This window comes from Callospermophilus lateralis, chromosome 4, assembly GCF_048772815.1.
Source record: "Callospermophilus lateralis isolate mCalLat2 chromosome 4, mCalLat2.hap1, whole genome shotgun sequence".
Lineage (NCBI taxonomy): Eukaryota > Metazoa > Chordata > Mammalia > Rodentia > Sciuridae > Callospermophilus > Callospermophilus lateralis.
Genome location: NC_135308.1, coordinates 3,670,460 through 3,688,780, shown reverse-complemented (window position 1 = coordinate 3,688,780; position 18,321 = coordinate 3,670,460).

Here is an 18,321-nt window from a genome sequence, read left to right as displayed (position 1 = left end):
TTGCATGCAGAGTATCACAGTGGCTCTTCATGGGCCATCTCATTGTACTGTCGGACAAATTGAGGACACTTAAGTGTAGGGTCTCAGGTTGAAGAGCAGTCACAACAGGGACAAGGAGCCCGAAGCTGAAACAAGACGACCTGGACTGCAATTCGCCTACTGGCCTCGCTATTTCTACGCCCTTGTGGTCTGCCTGTGAAGGGCTGGCCTCTGGGCCATGTGTTCCTTGGAGCTGACCAGAGATGAGGTGGGGGTCACATCTCCTGTGTGCAATGGCATTCCTGGACCGGGAAGGAAAGGTCCGTCTGCAGAGGCATCTAGCTGATCTTGTGTTTCCGATGCCGGCCTAGCCGGGTGGAGACTGTGTGCTGACAGACACTGTGCCTCACCACACAGTACCCTCCACCCACAGTCTTTCCTTAGGGACACTTATCAGTGAGTTGGGCGAAAAGCACAGCCATCATCGTGGTCACGTGACACCAGTCCTGAGCCTGAAGGCAGCACCAGGAGAGAAGCATCTTTGCCAGAGGGTGGGACCCAGGAAGGAGAGTCCAAGCCAGCACTAGGGGGCAGCGTTGGCAGGTGACAGCCACCTTGTCCAGGGAAGCTGTCCGTCCTTTGAGTAAGGGATAATAAGAACTGTCCACATAGAAGTCTCATCACGTCTTGTGATTAAAACAACAACAACAAAACACAATTACATTATTCAATCTTCGGCCTTTTGGGACTTAGCATGATGGTCTCCAGATCCATCCATTTACTGACGAGTGTCCTAAAGTCATTCTTCTTTATGGCTGAGTGATACCCCATTGTGTATGTATGCCATATTTTCTTTTCCTATTCATCTCTTGAAAGGAGGTAACAAAATAGAACTTCAGTGGAGTAGACAAGGGGAATGAAGGGAAGGCTGGAGCCATTGCTGGATAAGGAATGACTGTGGATGACTCTGACATGACCTTTCCTACGTACATAATATACCACAGTGATTCCCACCATCATGGACAGCCACAGAAATTAATTTAAAAATAACTGTAGGTAAGTGGTAGCAAGATCCGCAGAGCAGAGGGAAGACAGCAGGGGCAAGGGGGAGGAAAGGGGAAGGGGAGGTTTTGGGGTCTGAACTAGAGCAAGAGATAGTTCACTCTTTTATAATTATGTCAAAATGGATTGTTCTGCCATATGTGATTAACAACAAAACAAACAAACAAACAAAAGCAATCACACCAGGACCTTGGTGATGATGAGCAGACACGGAATCCCCTTCCATTTTCTCCAGTTAAAAGATCTCTGAAAGTAACAACCACTATGGGGAGCAGAATGAGCTCCTTTGAAATATCAGGTGGTGACATTTAAGTCACTCCAGGTTTGAGGTCATCATTAGCTAAAGGTAATGTAGAAACAGAGGCTATCTGGGGAGGGGGACAGTCTGGGCTCCCCAAAAGGCCTCCAGCCTGCCTGTTTCAGGCTAGCTGTAAAGATGATCTGCAGGTTTGTTTTTATTCATGTGATTTCCTTTTGTGCACCCAGTAGGTTGTGAAAGATGCTGGACATCTGCCCAGGGTGCCTGTGATGTAGTCAAAGTTCCCAAAATGTAATACCACTGTGTATTGTCCCCAGAGCACACTCCTGAGGAAGGTACCTTGGGGTTCTGGGGCTGAATCACTTGGCTCCTCCTGTTGTTAGAATGGAAGAGAAAATGACGCTTGCTTAGGAGGCACGGACTTATGCTCCCACACAGAGACCTTTTAGAGGAAGTCAGGTGCACTTATTTTCTTATTTAACATTAAAAACAAGGTAGAGGGAGACAAGACAGGGGTCTGGAGGGAGGAGTCTGGGGACAGGCTTGGCAGGCTGAAGACTTAAGGATCAGAACGCCCAGGTCTTCAGGGCTGAAAGGCACCTGCACCTGCCAGCCTCCAGTAACAGGATTTCTCTCTTCTTCACACTTCTCTGGGGCTTTCCACACTCACATCTGGATTTTTCAGTGATAAAATGTTGCAACAGAGACAGTTTCTAAAAGTACTAACCCACTGTGCCACAGACAGCCGAGCACGCTGGAGGCACTGGGCTGATGGTTCCTGTGTTCCTGTGAAGGACACAGGGTACCGTTTTTCGTTCTTGACATTTCTGCTATTGCATGATATGCCTTTCCCCTCACTGCATTGTTTAAGATTGTGCGTAGGGAAATGAGAAAAATCAAAGTAGTAATGAGCTTCATAAATACCCATTGTTGTGAGTGTTGTCCTTCACACTCCGGTGTGGCTTTTAGTGAAGAAGGTTTAAAAAAGCTTTTATCCATTCTTCTTGGAAAACTATCCTCTGAGCCAGTTTAGTTAGTTACATTTGATTTTTTTTTTTTAAATAATATAACATATATATGTGACAATATTGGCAAACCTTGAAGCATTCTACAAATGCAAAGCACTGAAAAGTAATGTTAGGTCTCACATGATGCTGGAGAACTTTAACATAAAAGTATTAGATAGGAACGCATCCATTTTCTGCTACTGGAAGATATTTTCAAGTTGGAGTTTCAGTTAGTTAATAAAGAGGGATTCTGGAGATTTTAAACTGAAAACAGGTTTGACATGCAGATGAAGCCTCAGAGAGAAACTTTGTTTCCAAATACAGGTATCGATCTATAGATATTAATAAAAATATCAGTCTGGCTATTGCATATCTAGGCCTTTATACACCTGCATGTGGATACACTCTCAACATTAGCATCATGGTTGTTTTACAGGAAAAGCACATTGTCTCCAAATATTCTGACTCTCAGTTTTTATTCCTCCATATACTTTGTAGCAGTCCCTAACAGAAATGTATCTCTTTTGCATCTCTTTTGCTCTTAGAAGCATTTCTTTAAAAATGCCCAGTTCATTCTCTTAGATGAATCATTATAAGAGCTTTCAATTCTAAGTAGCAATATTGTAAAACTGGAATAGATTGACAGAAAGCTGTTCATTTGGGTGAAGCTGGCCACCCTAGGTTCGTCATCCCCAGAAAAGTCTGAGAATCCACTGTCCTGAAGGAGGTGATACCTGGGCATAAACTCTACCCAGGGAACTTCCAGGGCAGTCTTTCTTGCAGAAATTATCACTGATTTGTGGAGGGATGATATGCTCTATGCCGGTGCTGTGTCTGTCACAGTGGTGAGGACTGTACATGCATTTTTCATGCATAGAAAATGCATTAAAATTCATGGCCAACATCCAGGGCCCCCAAGGAACCATAGGGTCTCTAGTAAGAATACATGCAAAGGAATTAGGGAGAAAAAAGAACTAAGATTTGTGGGGAAATATTCAAAAGAATGAAGGTATGAGGCCATGTATAATATTTCCCAAACTACCCTGAGATTTTATTTGCAAAAATAGATGAACAACCTATGCACCATAGTTTGCCAATCCTGATCTAGATTATTCACCAATAAGAGTAAATGAGGATATTAATCCACATAAGAAATCTCAATCATGTGATGTTATTTCATAATAACAAAACATGTAGTTTAGATTTGATGCCTATTTCTACTTACTTATATGTACAATATATGCTGTATGTGTATACTAGGCTAACTTTTTAAATTTGTTAGTATTGCAAATATGTCTAATACGTTGGAATTTTAACTTTGAATTGCCACCTAAATGGGATATATAAGTACCCGTCAAAAGCTTAACACAGTGGTATTGGCCACAATTCACGCAACTGTGTCTCAGAGCAGAACCACAGTGTGTAGTCCATAGTTCCAGGGGGAAGAACCACTCAGTGGCTCACGAGTGGGACACACACTCACCTTGCTTGAGACTCCTGGACATAACACCTAATGCCTTGAAGACATGGGCTTCTCTGGTCATCTCAACTCTGAGTCCATTTGTGTTTATATATGTGTGTGTGTGTGTGTGTGTGTGTGTGTGTGTGTGTGTGTGTGTGTTGCATTTTTGAAACACACGAATATAATGTTTTTTAAAGCAATTCTCTAAAAAGATTCCATAGGTTGTTGTATGTATGTAGAACTTGCTGATTAAAAAGCATTTAAATCTTAAACTATTTTTAGTATGCCATGTTTAAGGATACAGTCGTTTGTTCGATTATGTATAATTCTGATTTTTATTACAGTAACCTTGGTGCCCCTGTTTCCCTAATAGCGGAAACCTAACAGGAGACACACTTTGGGCCAGGCGCTCCCCGTCTCTCCCTTCCACCCTCCCTCAGCTCACACAGACATCTCATCTGGCAAAGGCACTCCTGTTGACTGGACCAGCTTTCTGCCTTGATCCACCTGCTGAGTCAATTAGACTTAATTGTTTCTTTCCCTGCCTTGCCGCCTGCTCCTGGGAGAACGCTCTGCTTTTCAGTGTGGTTGAGCTCTCTCTGGTAAAATAACAATCACAAGGTAGAGCAGGAAGTTTGAATCCAATCTTTTTAATTATCTCTCTCAACGTGGAGCTCACTGCGAATACATTTTCTGGCAGCGCCATTATGAATGACTGATCTAAGTAAAATGTTTCTGGTTAAACTGGGCTGGAGTTCATCATACCCAGCACAGAAAATTCACTAGGCAGGAATCGATCCCACAGTTTGTAAGGATCAACTAAATTTATTTCTTCATATTTTGCACTGTTGGGGATGGAACCCAGTGCCTTGGGTATGCTCCCCACTGAGGTACAACCCAGCCCAGGAAAAACTAAATTTATACTGACAAATAAATCTTAGCTTATACAGTGCTTCTACGAACACCAGTGTCTTCATTCTTCTCAGTAACTTTACAAAAGAAGTGTTACTATCTAATTTTAAAGACACTAGGCTGAAAATAGGTGATTTGCAGAAGCCACAAAATTAGAAACTGCTACAAGAATAGAATTAAAAATTGAAATTGCCTGACTCTGAAATAATATGCTTTGTATTCGATAACTGTTTCAAAAATATAATACTGAGAGTAATTTTATTTTGCAGTATAATTAAAATTAGAATTAAGCCAGTGCTCTGTAATTCAACCTACCTGATTTTCCTCCTGGCTTTTATCAGCTAGTAACCACAAGTGTCCTGTTAAATATTTTCCATGTAATGATACCTTGAGGTGGGGTTAAGCTGGCAGCTTTTTGCTGAAAAGCTACAGGGGCATACCAAAATGCACACAAAGGCAGTCCTTTCTTCCCCAGAGGGGCCCTGGGACCCTCCATGCTGGGTCCTGGTCACAGCCCTGCTTCCTGCTCTCCAGGCTTGTCTCATAACTGAAGGGTCATCACACGTCACCAGGGCATCATGAGAATAATTTAATTGTAGTAAAGTAGTAGTACCATGTGATTTCAACACTTAGGAGTTGCTATGGTGTAGACGAAGGTGTCCCCCAAAATCTCATGTGAGAAAATTCAGGAAGGTTTAGAGGTGAAGTGGGGGGTTATGAGAGCCTTAAGCCAATCAGTGAATCAATCCCCTGAATGGGATTATCTGAGTGGGATGTGGCTGGAGGAGGGTATCCTTGGGGTGTGCCTTTGGGTGTGTATTTGGTGAGCTGGGCTTAGGGTCTCTGTGCTCTCTGACTGAGCTGCTGTCCTCCAGCACGTCCTTCCGCCATGATGCTCTGCCTTGCATCAGCGCCAAGGAATAGAACCAGCTGTCTATGGACTGAGGCCACAAGGCCGTGAGCCACAAGATAAACATTTCCTCCTCTAGAACGGTTCTTGTCAGGTCTTTGGTCACAGCAGCAGAAAGGTTGACTAGACAATAGTAGTAGTGTCACATTGTACTTCCTGTTGCTTTAAGCTTTCAGGGTAGATTTGAAATAAGTCCAAGTTTCTCCTTATCCTAACGTTTGTGAAAATACGGGGTGCCCCAGCTGTGGCAGTGTGCTCTTTTCTAATCCCATGTGGCCAAGGCCCAATCCTTTTGCAGAGGGGTTTCGCTCAGATTTTGACCTTGATGTCCTGTGGCACAGGCTGTTCCCAGTCCCCAGGCTCTGAGGGCCACATACCCATTTTGTAGAGTCATCACTTCTGCAAGCTCTCGAGGAGTGCTGGAGCACCGGGTTTGCACCATGGCTTTTCTGGGGTGCAGTGCTTCCTCCAGGCCTGGGGCCTGCTTTCTGTGGGCTGTCCTCTGTCTGTGGACTAACCCAGGAGACTGGTCTTCGCCTCTTCTCTGTCAGCATTCCCTGCTCCTTAGGGCGGAGGGCACTGTCCGACCAAAATCAAGGAAAACTTTCTGGTTGAGTTTTAGAGGACCCCTTCTTAAGGGGACCCCTCCCCAACACACATACCGCAGAGGTGTGTGGTGGACAGGACCCTCTCTGGAGACCTGCCGGTCCTTCCTGCTGCTGTGGGTCACTCCTGCAGCGCTGCCTCTTAGGCTCTGTCCTTGGGAGGCGGGAGTCCCCCAGCCCCTGACTTCTGTGTGTGTACCCTGTACTTTTCCAATGTTTCAACTTCTTCCTGGAGGTTCACCCGATTCAGATCTTGTTCCTCTCCTTGTGCTTCTCATAAAAGAAGAAACTCTCATGCTCCCTTTGTGAGACACTTTCCCACCAAGATGACAGAGGTCCTCTCCTCCGCTCCCTGCACCTGTCACCTTGATTCCCCCCAAGATCGGCTTCTTGACCTGGTTTGATCTTTCTGATTTCTCTGTGATTCATCCTCAGACTCCCTCTTTCTACTTTAGGTATAGTCCCAAAATTGGAAATGACAAAGAGATGAAATCCTGGTCGGTGTTTAAAATAATAGGAAAATGGCTGCAGGTTCCCAGGGCAGTTGGACTTGCTCTTGGATGCGTATCCAGAGCGCAATAGGTCTGGATCCAGCCTGTTTATTCTCCAACTTATGTGTCGCATTAAATCTGTATTAATGTACAGTTTTCTGGACAAAATGATACTTTAATTCTTTCAGTACAGGGTTGAAAACTTACTTCAAGCTTTATGGGTTATGCGAATAAATATCAAGCACGTCGCCATCGATGGTCCTCATTGGCTCCTGTACCTACTACCGAGATCAGTTTCTATTTCTTGGGTTTCTATTTTCCAGATGGGGTAGGAGTAAGTAAGCCTCTGTTGTGATCTCACTCATCCTTTTCCCTTATTTCTGATAAATCTACCTCCATTACTATAACTCTCTAAGGGAAGGCAGTGCGAGGGTTACCATTTCACCTCTGAGGAATGCTAGCCGTTATAAAAGGAAAGGAGAGCAGAGCGGAAGGGTTGGGAGTGGAAAAAGACCTTGGTGAGTTTCAAACCATCATGGTCTAATTTCTTTCTGAAGTTTTTTTTTTTTTTTTCTTTCTTTCTAAAATTTCTTTTTTTAAGTTTCTGCCTTGGGAGTTTACAGCAGGTCGTGTAGATGGCTGCCATGAGTAGCACCCTTAGTGTCACTGTATTTGTGTTTGAGGACAGTCATGTCCATGATGCTCACTGTACTTATCTACCAGTGTGCAAAGAACGATCATCAAGGCCACAGGAGAGCAAGGCACGTAGCTGTAGGAACCCAAAGTGACAAAGACAGCTTGGTCAAGGACCCTCCGTCTCCCTTGGCAGAGACGTGAACACAGGACTCAGGGTGAAAGCAAAAGGAGCTTTCTCAAAACAGAATTATACAAATGGATCGAGGGAGCAGTCCAACAAGATGCCCAGTCCCCGAACTCCAAGAATCTCGGCCATGCTGCCCAGGGCTCCCAAGAGCAGGGCATCTGTCAACCGGTCAGTGCAAAGACAAGCAGCTATTTGGATTTGGTTTAATTTCTGACTTTTGAGGACCCAAAGCCCCCAGTCATTTTTGAAGGCAGAGCTTCCATCTTACAAAAAATGCTGGTGTGGGTACCTCTCGATCATTCACTTGTCGGTTCTCTGGCTATGACTTAACATTGGTCTTCACACAATTTCATACTAATTATTCAAAGAAGGAGTGTTTTACCTAACTTCAGATCTTTTTTTTTTTTTTTTTTTTTTTGTTTGGTACTGAGGATTAAACTCAGGGGCACTCGACCACTGAGCCACATTCCAGCCCTATTTTGTATTTTATTTAGAGACAGGGTCTCACTGCGTTGCTTAAGGCCTCACTTTTGCTGAGGCTGGCTTTGGACTCGTGATCCTCCTGCCTCAGCCTCTGGAGGCCCTGGGATTACAGGCCTGCACCTGGCTGACTTTGGATTTTTGAATCCACTAGTTTTTTATTCAATATTTCCCCACAGTGCCCTCCACCATTGCTAGCAGAAAGTACATCTTCCAGTGTGAGAGTTTACTCTCCAGGGATCAGACAGAGCTGAAGACAAGGGCAGGAGCTCTGGTGTCCCGGCGCCCCGCTGCCTGTTCTGTGGATCACAAGCACCAGGGACGCACATGACCTTGGGCTGCTTGTGCTCCTGCCCTGGTCTGGGAAACAGGAAACAAAATGACCCTTCTCTCCCTGGGTGTGCTGAGAGGTAAGGGGTTGATCTTGTCAGGCAGAAGCTCCGTGTCATCCACACTGTCATTCCATCACCGTTGCTGATGCTGGGCCCCTCGGGGACTCGGAGGAGCACACAGGTCTCGGGGGAGGGCCATGCCTGTGGTGGCAGTCAGAGCCACAGATTCAAAGTTCTAGTCCTGACCCTAATTCCAGTGAATTCCTAAGTTGTGTATTCTTCCTAAATGGAGACATTTGGGGATCTCAGCACCCTATTTGTAAATATGGGTGAGCGACACCAAAAACAGCGGCAGACCTCTAGTTCTCTGATCTACGTCTGTTTAAATTGCCTCCATTTCTCAGAAGGCATTTCAGTGTCATAAACATCACTCTGAGACCTAATTCTACATCCACTTGGAATCTTGACAACACGGTGATGATGCTGTAGATGATACCGCTTCAATGCTGCGTTCATATCCCAGGCAAGAGCAGACTTGAAGCCTTTGCTCTTTTTAAAATTGTTAATTTTAAAATTATGATTACATGGAAATAAAGCATGTTCCCAGCATAGTTACTTTCCTCCACAAAGTGGAAACGTTGGGCCTCACTCTAAGTACCCCTTAGGTCTCAGCAACCCTCCATACTCTGTCTGTCCACCCCATCTTGCAATGAACCCCTTTAGATGCAATAAGAGCCTGCTTCACAGTGAAGTATTTGCTTTTGATGAAAATGTACCCTTGTTTTCTTTACAGTTGTAATATTAGCTCCCAGGTTAGGAATGTCATGGGTAAAAAAGATGCCAAAGCCCAGACAACAAGGTCCACAGGCTGAAGCCCAGGTCTGGTGACTACACTGTGAAACACTGCATGGCTGAACCACTTTCAAGATGGATTTAGATGCAATTCATGCTTCAGACCTTCCAAAAGGGAGAGTCGACAGGATCTTCAAATGGGTCCTGTTCTAATCACCGAAGCCCAGAGGCAGAGACCTTTCTCTGAGTGGAGTTAGAAGGAAGCTGATGTGCAAGAGGCAGGCCTCTTCTTGAAGCTGAGGGAAGATTCTCAATGGGGAGGGCTGAGTCCCCACTGCAGGCTTTGGGGCTGGGGAAGCAGACACCTAAGAATCTGGCTTTTCCTGAAACCTGTGACAGTTAGTAGGGAAACAAGACCTCAACCCTGAAACCACCAGGCCGTGAACTGGGCGGCTGACCCAAAGGCACATGGAAGCCCATGTCATCATAGCCTGCAGTGAGGATGCAGCCTGCGGACACCCTGGTCACAGCCTCATGTGACGTGGAGGATCCTGACCTGCAGGGTCTCGTGAGCCTTGGTGTGGACTGTTGCATCTGCTGCAATTGTCATGGCCGCCCTGCAAGCTAGCAGTGTCCCTGGACCCCTTCGCACCGCAGCAACGAACACAGCCCCACTCACAAGCTGAAACCTCGCGGGATGGTGTGCAGTTTTAAGGAAATACAGGCCACCTTCAAGGCCCTGATGAACATGGAAAGTCAATGACTGTTGGCATGAGATGAGGATCCCCCGAGTCTCCCACCCGGCATCCCTCAACAGGCAGGGTGCACGGGCCCAGGGTGTGGTGAGGTCTGACTCTGCTCTCTGGTAATGGGACTGCATAAAATGTACAGCATGAACCAGGACTTCATGTAACTTCTGACACTGAATCACTCAGCTTTTAAACATTCTGAATCTTTTCAGGATTATTTTCCTTAGAGTGGAGCGTGCCTAGCGGCAAACTAATAACTTCTAAATGCGTCACTAATGCAGTGCTAGAGGCTTGGACACCACAGAGCTCCTCAAGGAAGACTTCTATTTAAAATAACATCCCGATTGCAAATTTTAAAAAGAAATGCAAGTGTCCCTGAAATAGCAATGCAATTTCCCTGAATAGTGCCCACAGCCTGTGTTCTTTTTCATCAATCCATTTGTTGTCAGTGGTAGAGACCTTCATGATATCTGGTTGTAGCACAGAGGGCTGGCCTGAGAACTGGGGATTGGTTGATGGTGGATTTCTTTTCTACCCAGAGCCACTTCTAGAAAATGACCCATTCTTGGGCAAAGCACCTGCTATGTCTGCTCTGGGGTCTTCTCTCTGCATAGAGGGCATTATCTAATGTCTATGGAACCTTCTCCCACACCTCCACTTGACCTGTGTTTACTGGGCCGACACATCAGATAGTTAATTGTCTACAGTGAGAAAAATTGACATGATGTTTGCACTGCAGTGAAAGAGAAGCACTAATCAAAAATGTATTCACACTGTTACTGTTGGTGGGAATGTAAATTAGTACAGTCATTATGGAAACCAGTGTGGAATTTCTTAAAAAAAAATAGAACTGTCATGTGATCCAGCAATTCCTTTCTGGGTATGTGTCCACAGAGTGCCTAAGAGACAGCGGCACGCCCAGGTTTACTGCAGCACTGCCACTGTGACCACGGCAGGAACCCACCTCCGTGTCCACCACCTCATGAGTGGATGGAGAAAACGTGGGCAACAGATGCAATGGGACAGAAGGGAGCTGTGTACTCTACAACCAAATGAATGTGCCCAGGACTCTCTGCTGGGTGAAATAGCCAGGCTCAGAAGGATGGATACCAGGAGCACCACTGGTCTCTCTCAGAGTGAACCCGAAGGACATTGAAGCCTGAGTAACTGGGTGTGTTGGCCCAGGGGTTGGGAGGTTCCATCTCCCATAGGTCACCTTGCTCCTCTTGGGCCTGTGGTGGGCAGCACCCCATGATGGGAGCAGGAGGCAGAAGGTGCTCATGGTGCAGCCAGGAAGCAAAGAGAGAGGAAGGGCCAGGTCACACTGGCACTAGGCTCGCCTCCCAAAGTCCCTCCGCCACCATCAGCAGCAGCCTGTAGCTCACGGGCCACTGCAGCACCACCTAAAAAGGGCAGGGAGGTATCGCAGTGGGGGATGGCGGTGAGCACCACAGGCACCCAGAGGAGTGGCCCTGGAGACCGTGGGCAGCTGAGCAGAGCTAGAAAACAACAGTCAGTCATCAGGAGGACAGGAGGGAGGGGAGGAGGAGGCAGGAGCCCTGGTCACAGAGCACAGTCCAGAGCAGAGTCACGGACAGAGCCGGCCCCAGACTGTGCAGCTTCTGGTTTTAGAGGAAAAGACTTCCCTGTTTTCTCTTCTCTTTCTTTCCTCTCTTCCTTCCTTCCTTCTTTCTGCCAATCATGAGGATCCACGACTTTCATAAATAAGAAAATTGGGGGAAATGGTAGTTATTTCTTAAAAGAACAAAGTACATAAGGTAAACTTCTTTGAATCTCTAGTAGAAGCCCTGAGCAGGTCATGAACGTCCCCAGGGAGGAGCAGAGGGCCGTCGGCTGCCCAGGCCTGCCGCAGCTCTGTGAGTCCTGCAGGCCCGCCCAGGCCTCTGCCTTCTTTTCTACCAAATGGAAGTTCAGATTAGAAATGCTCTTATAATTCTTACTGAGTAACAATTCTTTTGGCAAAATAGTAAAATTGCTCTTTGGAATTGTTCCAAATTGTTCTTTGGTAGTTGTTTTTATTAAAAAGAAAATATTTGAGGTATTGGTTCATAGTTTTGTCAAAAATAATTGCACAGATTTTTTTGATAAGTGATCTTTGATATTCAGTTACTCTAAAGTCTCTCATCTCGGAATTGAGGTTACCATGGAACTCAAACTGCCAGACACAGCAGTATTAGTGTACTGTGTGGTGCCGTGTCTTATTCACTGAATAAAGTCACACTGTCCTTCATGGTATTGGTGAATACTATTAACAGGTGCTTATTAAGCATCCAGAGATGATTCTGTCGGGTCCGATCTCAGACACTTGGCATCTGTGCCAGGCGCCTTTGAGTTCTGCATACACATTGCTTCACTTTGTCTTATCCACCAGGCGGGGAGGTGTGCGGTGGTACCATCCAAACTTCACTAGCCAAGGCAAACTCCAGTGGTCAGGGGAGTAGTCAAGGTCGTGGAGCAACTGAGTTTTGAGTAGGATCTGTGCAACCCCAGAGCGCACCCTGCTCACCATTTTGCCTCACAATCCCTGAAAGATGCCATCTCTAAAGGGTCTTATCTCTGAAACATCTTATCTTCAAAGACTTTGTGAGGACCTCACTGTAATGCAGGTTGAGCATCTTTAACCCAAAAATCCAAAGTTGAAATCTCAAACTTTAATGCAAACATGATGCTCAAAAAGTTTCAGATTTGGGAGAATTTTGAATTTCAAATTTTCAGGTTAGCAATACTCACACCAGAAACATCTATGCAAATAATCCCATATCTGCAAAACCATAATATATTAACGCTTCTGGCCACAAGCATCTCAGATTCACTGATACCCACTCTGTGATGTGATCATGAGTATTCATTTTTTTATTCCCATGAAATGATGATTCAGCCACATCAATGAGACATCAAAAACCCCTCTCAAAACTGCCAGAGGATTCAGGCCAGCCAGCACAGGAAATGGGAGCCTCTGTAAGGCGTGTTCCCCTCCCATTTTTTACCCTTGCCCCCTTGGAAGAGGTGGGCCAACGCCCCTGAGCAAGCACAGCAGCTTCCTGAGCACAGGAATACACGGGCAGTGCTCAAGTACCTCAGGTAAATAGCTTTTCTGGGACACAAAACCTCCTCCCCAGGCATGGTGGATCACAGATGGCAGACATCAATCCTTCCCTGCAGAGAAGAGCAAACAGGGTCAACCCAAGAGGGCACTGTGCTCCTGCAGCCAAAGCACTTTGTACACAAGGGGCACAGCATGTGATTGTGTCCAACTTTGATGGTGAGGAATGCAGCCGGGCCTCAGGCATGGTGGGCTGTTTGTTTCCCACGTTACCATCACTGACCCAGCTGGCCCCGAGTTCTGAATGGAAAGTACACAAGGCTTGATTCCTCCCCTCCCCCCACTTCCCTGCTCCTGGGTGAGACTCATCAAGCACACACGCATGTGCAGGCGTGTTGGACCCGCACCCTCTCAGTGACTAGGGGCTGCTGCTGGGGATGTTGTCAGAGAGGGACAACAAGAGGCTCTTTTAAAAGTCATCCATCACGGGGCCTGCTAATGTCCTCACCACTCCTGCTTTCTCTTAAAATCAGTTGGTAATTATTTTTACAGATTGTGATTCAACCCATAACTCTGAGAACCTGCTGGTCCCATTCAAAGTCCTGAAGACACGAAAAAGATCGCTAAATCAAATCACGTGTCTGGTACGCTTGAGTGAGTCTAACGTCTAATGCTCCAAATGCCGTGCCAGTCTTGCCTGTGACCTTAAGGGTCTCGGAGTGTGCACTTTTGCAGATAGCTACGTGGAGATGAAGAGTCCAAAATCAGGCCCGAGCAGCAGAGCTGGGTTTCCCCTCCCCAAGCCAGGTGTCGACAAACCCTCTGCTGCCTCTGTCTCCATGGTATTCAGGCGACAGAGGCTTTTCTGTGCTAGTAATCCAATATCTCCAATCATTCCTGGGCCATCACATCCCTTTGCCAACTCCAGATTTTCTACAAATAAAAGGGTGAGAGGGTTTCTACTGCAGAGCTAACGTTTCAAAGCAGGGTTTGTCAGAGCTGTCATTGATTTGAATCCATGCTACATGTTGCCAACACGACAGTAATTAAGAAATATTTTCTTACTTAACATAACCCCTTCCTCTCAAAATGCCTGTTTACATGGTGTAAATAGGGCCTAATTTTTCAAGGCATTTGAAAGGTTATTAAATGCACACACTCATACTTATTAGAATTCACTGAATCAATAAAGGCTGAGCTCCCTTAATCCAAAAATCTGAGATCTGAAAATCTGCCAAATCCCAAACCTGTTGAATGCAGACATGACACCACAAGGGGACACTTCCACACCAGACCTTGTGTGACAGGCTGCAGGGAAAACTGAAAAGCCCTCTGACATTACCTCCTGGCCACATGTATGAAATGCGAATGAACCTCAGGTTTGGAGTAGGGCCCTGTCCCTGGGATATCTCATTGTGTTCCTAGAAATCTGAAATCTTTCTTGTCCCAAGAATTTCAGGTGAGGAATCCTCTGCCTGCATAAGACCTATCCAATTAAGTTCCATAGGATCTCATTCTTGCTGCATGCCAGTGCATCCCCACAAGCCAGCACTGACAGAGCAAGGGGTCAGTTAGTCTGAAGCCAGTGTTGAGTGCATCCCTCAGGACCATTGATGCCTGGGGTGCCTATATTCTACCACTGATCTCCTTCTTTGCTTGTTCACTCAATAAGCACTCAGAAAGGCTTGCTGTATTTAGGTAAGGTTTTTAGGAGACAGGCAGCAAGCCTATCTCTCAAGCAACCTGGCCAAGGGGTTGCAACGAACTCTGCAGCACAACATAGTTTCCTTTTTGCATTGTTTCCCGTTGTCTTTGCTTTGCATGAGCTCAAGTGAACTTCATGCAGTTGGATTATTTGTGAAGCTCTGTAGCCTTACACACACCAACTGTCTCTTAGCCTTGGAGGAGTCTCTCCTTCAACCTACATCTTACTTCCTTTCTGTGTCCTAGCACCTTGCTCTAGACCCCCAAGGCCGGCCCTGGGAAGGAACAGGGCAGTCCGCAGGCAGGATGTTCCTAAGGTAGCCGCACTCCACATTCTCCACACGCCCTGCTTCTAGACAACCACGTGGCTGAAAAACATGTTGCATACCTTAGCATTCACTCAAATATGTACTAAGCATTTTATTTTAAAATAGGACACAGAAATATTTCTAGAAGTAGATTCACTAAGCTCTATTCTTAAACTATCTTTGCATTTAATGACGAACATGATTTTAAATACACAAATAGGTGGGTGAATTATTTGAAGGGATGTGTGTTAATGTATGGTCTATCAATCTGGTTTGGGGTCCAACAGCCCAATTTCCAAGCTCCCAAGAGCATTCTAAACATGATTAACTTCATGTCCATCTATCTTTTCATCAATCTCATATTCGATTTGTTCCATGAAAATTCTCTTTTATTCAAAATCCAACTCAGATTGTGAATCCTGATGCCTGTCCTGTGGGCACAATCAGAACACCCATCTCCTTGTTTTCCATACCATCACATGGTTATTTGGATGATGTTCAGCAAGTTTCCACTCTGACCTGTGTTGGCTACTCGTTAGTTTGATCTATCGTCCACACAGTTGGTGAGTTATTCAGGATTTGCATTCCTCTCCCCAGTCTGATAATGTTGAACAAAGTAGGCATCCAGCAAGCAAACACTTTTTGCAGTTTAGTGAACTACATGCAGTTGAATTATGCTGGGACACTACACAGGGGATCATCTTCAGAAATTATCACCTGCAATCTGTCATCTGACCATTGGATGGTGTATTCCTTCAGTCTTGTGCAAAAAGATGAAATGCAAGCCACTTCACTTGCACAAGGATTTGACTCCAAAAGTTAGAGTCATTTATTGTCTTAGCTTTGTTAAAAGTTGATGTGGAAAACCCCCATCATGACCTACAGGATAAGTAAGAGATACACTTTCCTAGTGCAAAATGGAAGAATTTTTTAAGACAAAGAAGAATCATCACAGAATATTTTGGATATAGCAATCTATTTTATTTTTTGAAGACCGGGTCTTGCTAAGTTGCTGAGGCTCGCCTTACACTTGTGATCTTCCTATGTTGCTGAAATGATGAGTGTGTGTCCTGCCTGCCCCTGGCTGGCCACAAGAATTTCCCAAGCATATCCCATATGCTGCAGATACACGAACGTCCTTCCGGTTTGAGGGTGGTGTTGTAAGAGACTTCAAGGAGGCATAGGACACAGTGTCCTCATTCTTTGGGATTCATCCCCTTTGGGAGAAGCAGGGACCGTGGCCATGAATCATGCACTAAGCAATAAGTTACTGAATAAAATAAAAGTCAGAAGGCGAAAGAGGTCACTGGCCATAGAAATCCTGACTCTGGAGAGCCGGAGGGGAGAGCGTTGTGAGTGGTTCAAGACCTCACAGAATCCGAACAGGGCTTTCCAGGGACACAGATTTGGAAACGGGAAGTGAGGGAGACTCACTCCCAGCAAGGCAAACACAATGGCCACACAGATGAGCCCGACAGACATGGTGGCCAAGAAGGCAGCTGACCCAAGAGGAGGAGAGGGCTTGTTTGGTCCTAGATCTGTCGTAAGAAGGTGTCAGAGTAGAGGAGACGTGAAACACTGAGATTTAGACTGTGTGAGAAAAAGAGATGTGAAGGATCCTCTAATGGAAAAAAAAAAAAAAAAAAAAGAGTTTTCACCTTAGGAAACATGGATCCGAGAGGGTCAGAAAGGAGAGAGCCCCACAGAGGGTAACTGGGGGAGGCCCTCTCTTTGTACCCCAGGCTGATCAGTGTGAGTAACCCAGAGTCTCCTCCAGGACCCTTTCCAAGAACATCATATTGTGGAGCCATTTCTATGCTAAGTGGTGAACCGTGAGGCTCACAAACCAGATCTATGGGTGTGAGCGAGAGCCCAAGACTTGGGCCAGCTCCAGGCCTGCATTCTGCATCCCACCCGCACGCCACGGCCCAGCTGTCTGGGGGATCCAGAAATGTGAGCATGCAGGAGGATTGCAAGAAGTTCAAAATAGAGTCCAGGATTTTAAACAGAAGTGTATACGTACCCATCCTGACAGTGGCATTTTTGAAAACACAAACTTTTGTTCCCTAGTCTCCTCCCTTGGATATTTCGAGAAATAACCTCCATTATTCTGTTTCTGCTAGAAGCAGGGTTAGAAAAACAATGGGAGAAGATGGGCTGGGAGTGTAGACGTGGGCCTCAGAGTGTTTGCTTCTGAGGCCACCTAACAGGGAAGGCCGTCTGCCTCTCTTGCTGCCAGGGGCCAGCTCCTGAGGGTTTGGAAACATGGTCAGAAAGGCATGGAAAACAAGCTGCTTCTGCCACGAACCTTTTCACATTGTTAACACAAACCAACGCTGCATTTAAATGAAGTAAATGTGTATAATTTCAGTCATTTTCCTGGCTATATAGGAACTGGTGATGCCTTCGAATTTGAAGCGTGATCCAACCTCCATTTTGTTTTTGGCAGCATCCAGCTGGTGGCACTTTGAAGTCCACAGTTTACGTTGCACTTATCAATCCTCCACCTGTCCATCCATTGTCCATCACCTATTATCAATTCATCTCCCCATCCACCATCTTTCTATTATTTATCTATGTCTGTCTGTCTATCTATCTATCTATCTATCTATCTATCTATCTATCTATCTATCTGTCAGTGTGTCCTGGGGATGGAGCCCAACATCCTCAGTCCTTTTTATTTTTTACTTTGTGACAGTGCCTCACTACATTGCCCAGGCTGGCCTCAAACTTGTGATCCTCCTAACTCAGCCTTCCAGAGAGCTAAGATTACAGATATGTGCCTCCACACCAGACTTCTATCTATCTATTTAATCATTCTGTATAATTCTATAAGTCTAAAATATGATTATTGGAAAAGTTCACACTCTCCTAGTTTGGATCTGTAAAGTACAGTTTGTAAAAATTCTTATAATGGTAACTCCTACAAAGGAGAAATGTTCATGCTTTTCATAAGCAAATTTCCATGGTGACCTCCCACATGAAGATAAAACCAAAGCCACTTCAGTATTGTTTTCATCAAAAAAGGTAGATTTTTTAAGGAAAATGTTTTGCAACAAAAGTGAAGCAGTTTCAGGATTGAAATTGCATAAAAATAACAACAACAAAGTGATATACTTGACATCATCATTCTTGAAGCATTACTTCAAAGCTGATATCACAGTAGCCTCTCCACTGATTCCCAGGAGCTCGAGAAGAGACTGAGGAGAAGGAAAACAAAAGATGCAGGAGAGAATTGGCAGCGTGGTCTTCTCCCGTCCGACTGGAGCTGTATACAGTTGGGATGTGAGACACATGTTAAGGACGTGGCAACCATTTGCCTCCAGCAGACAAAGATCTTCTTCTCACTGTTTTAGAAAGCAGTGGTTTTAAATTGATATTT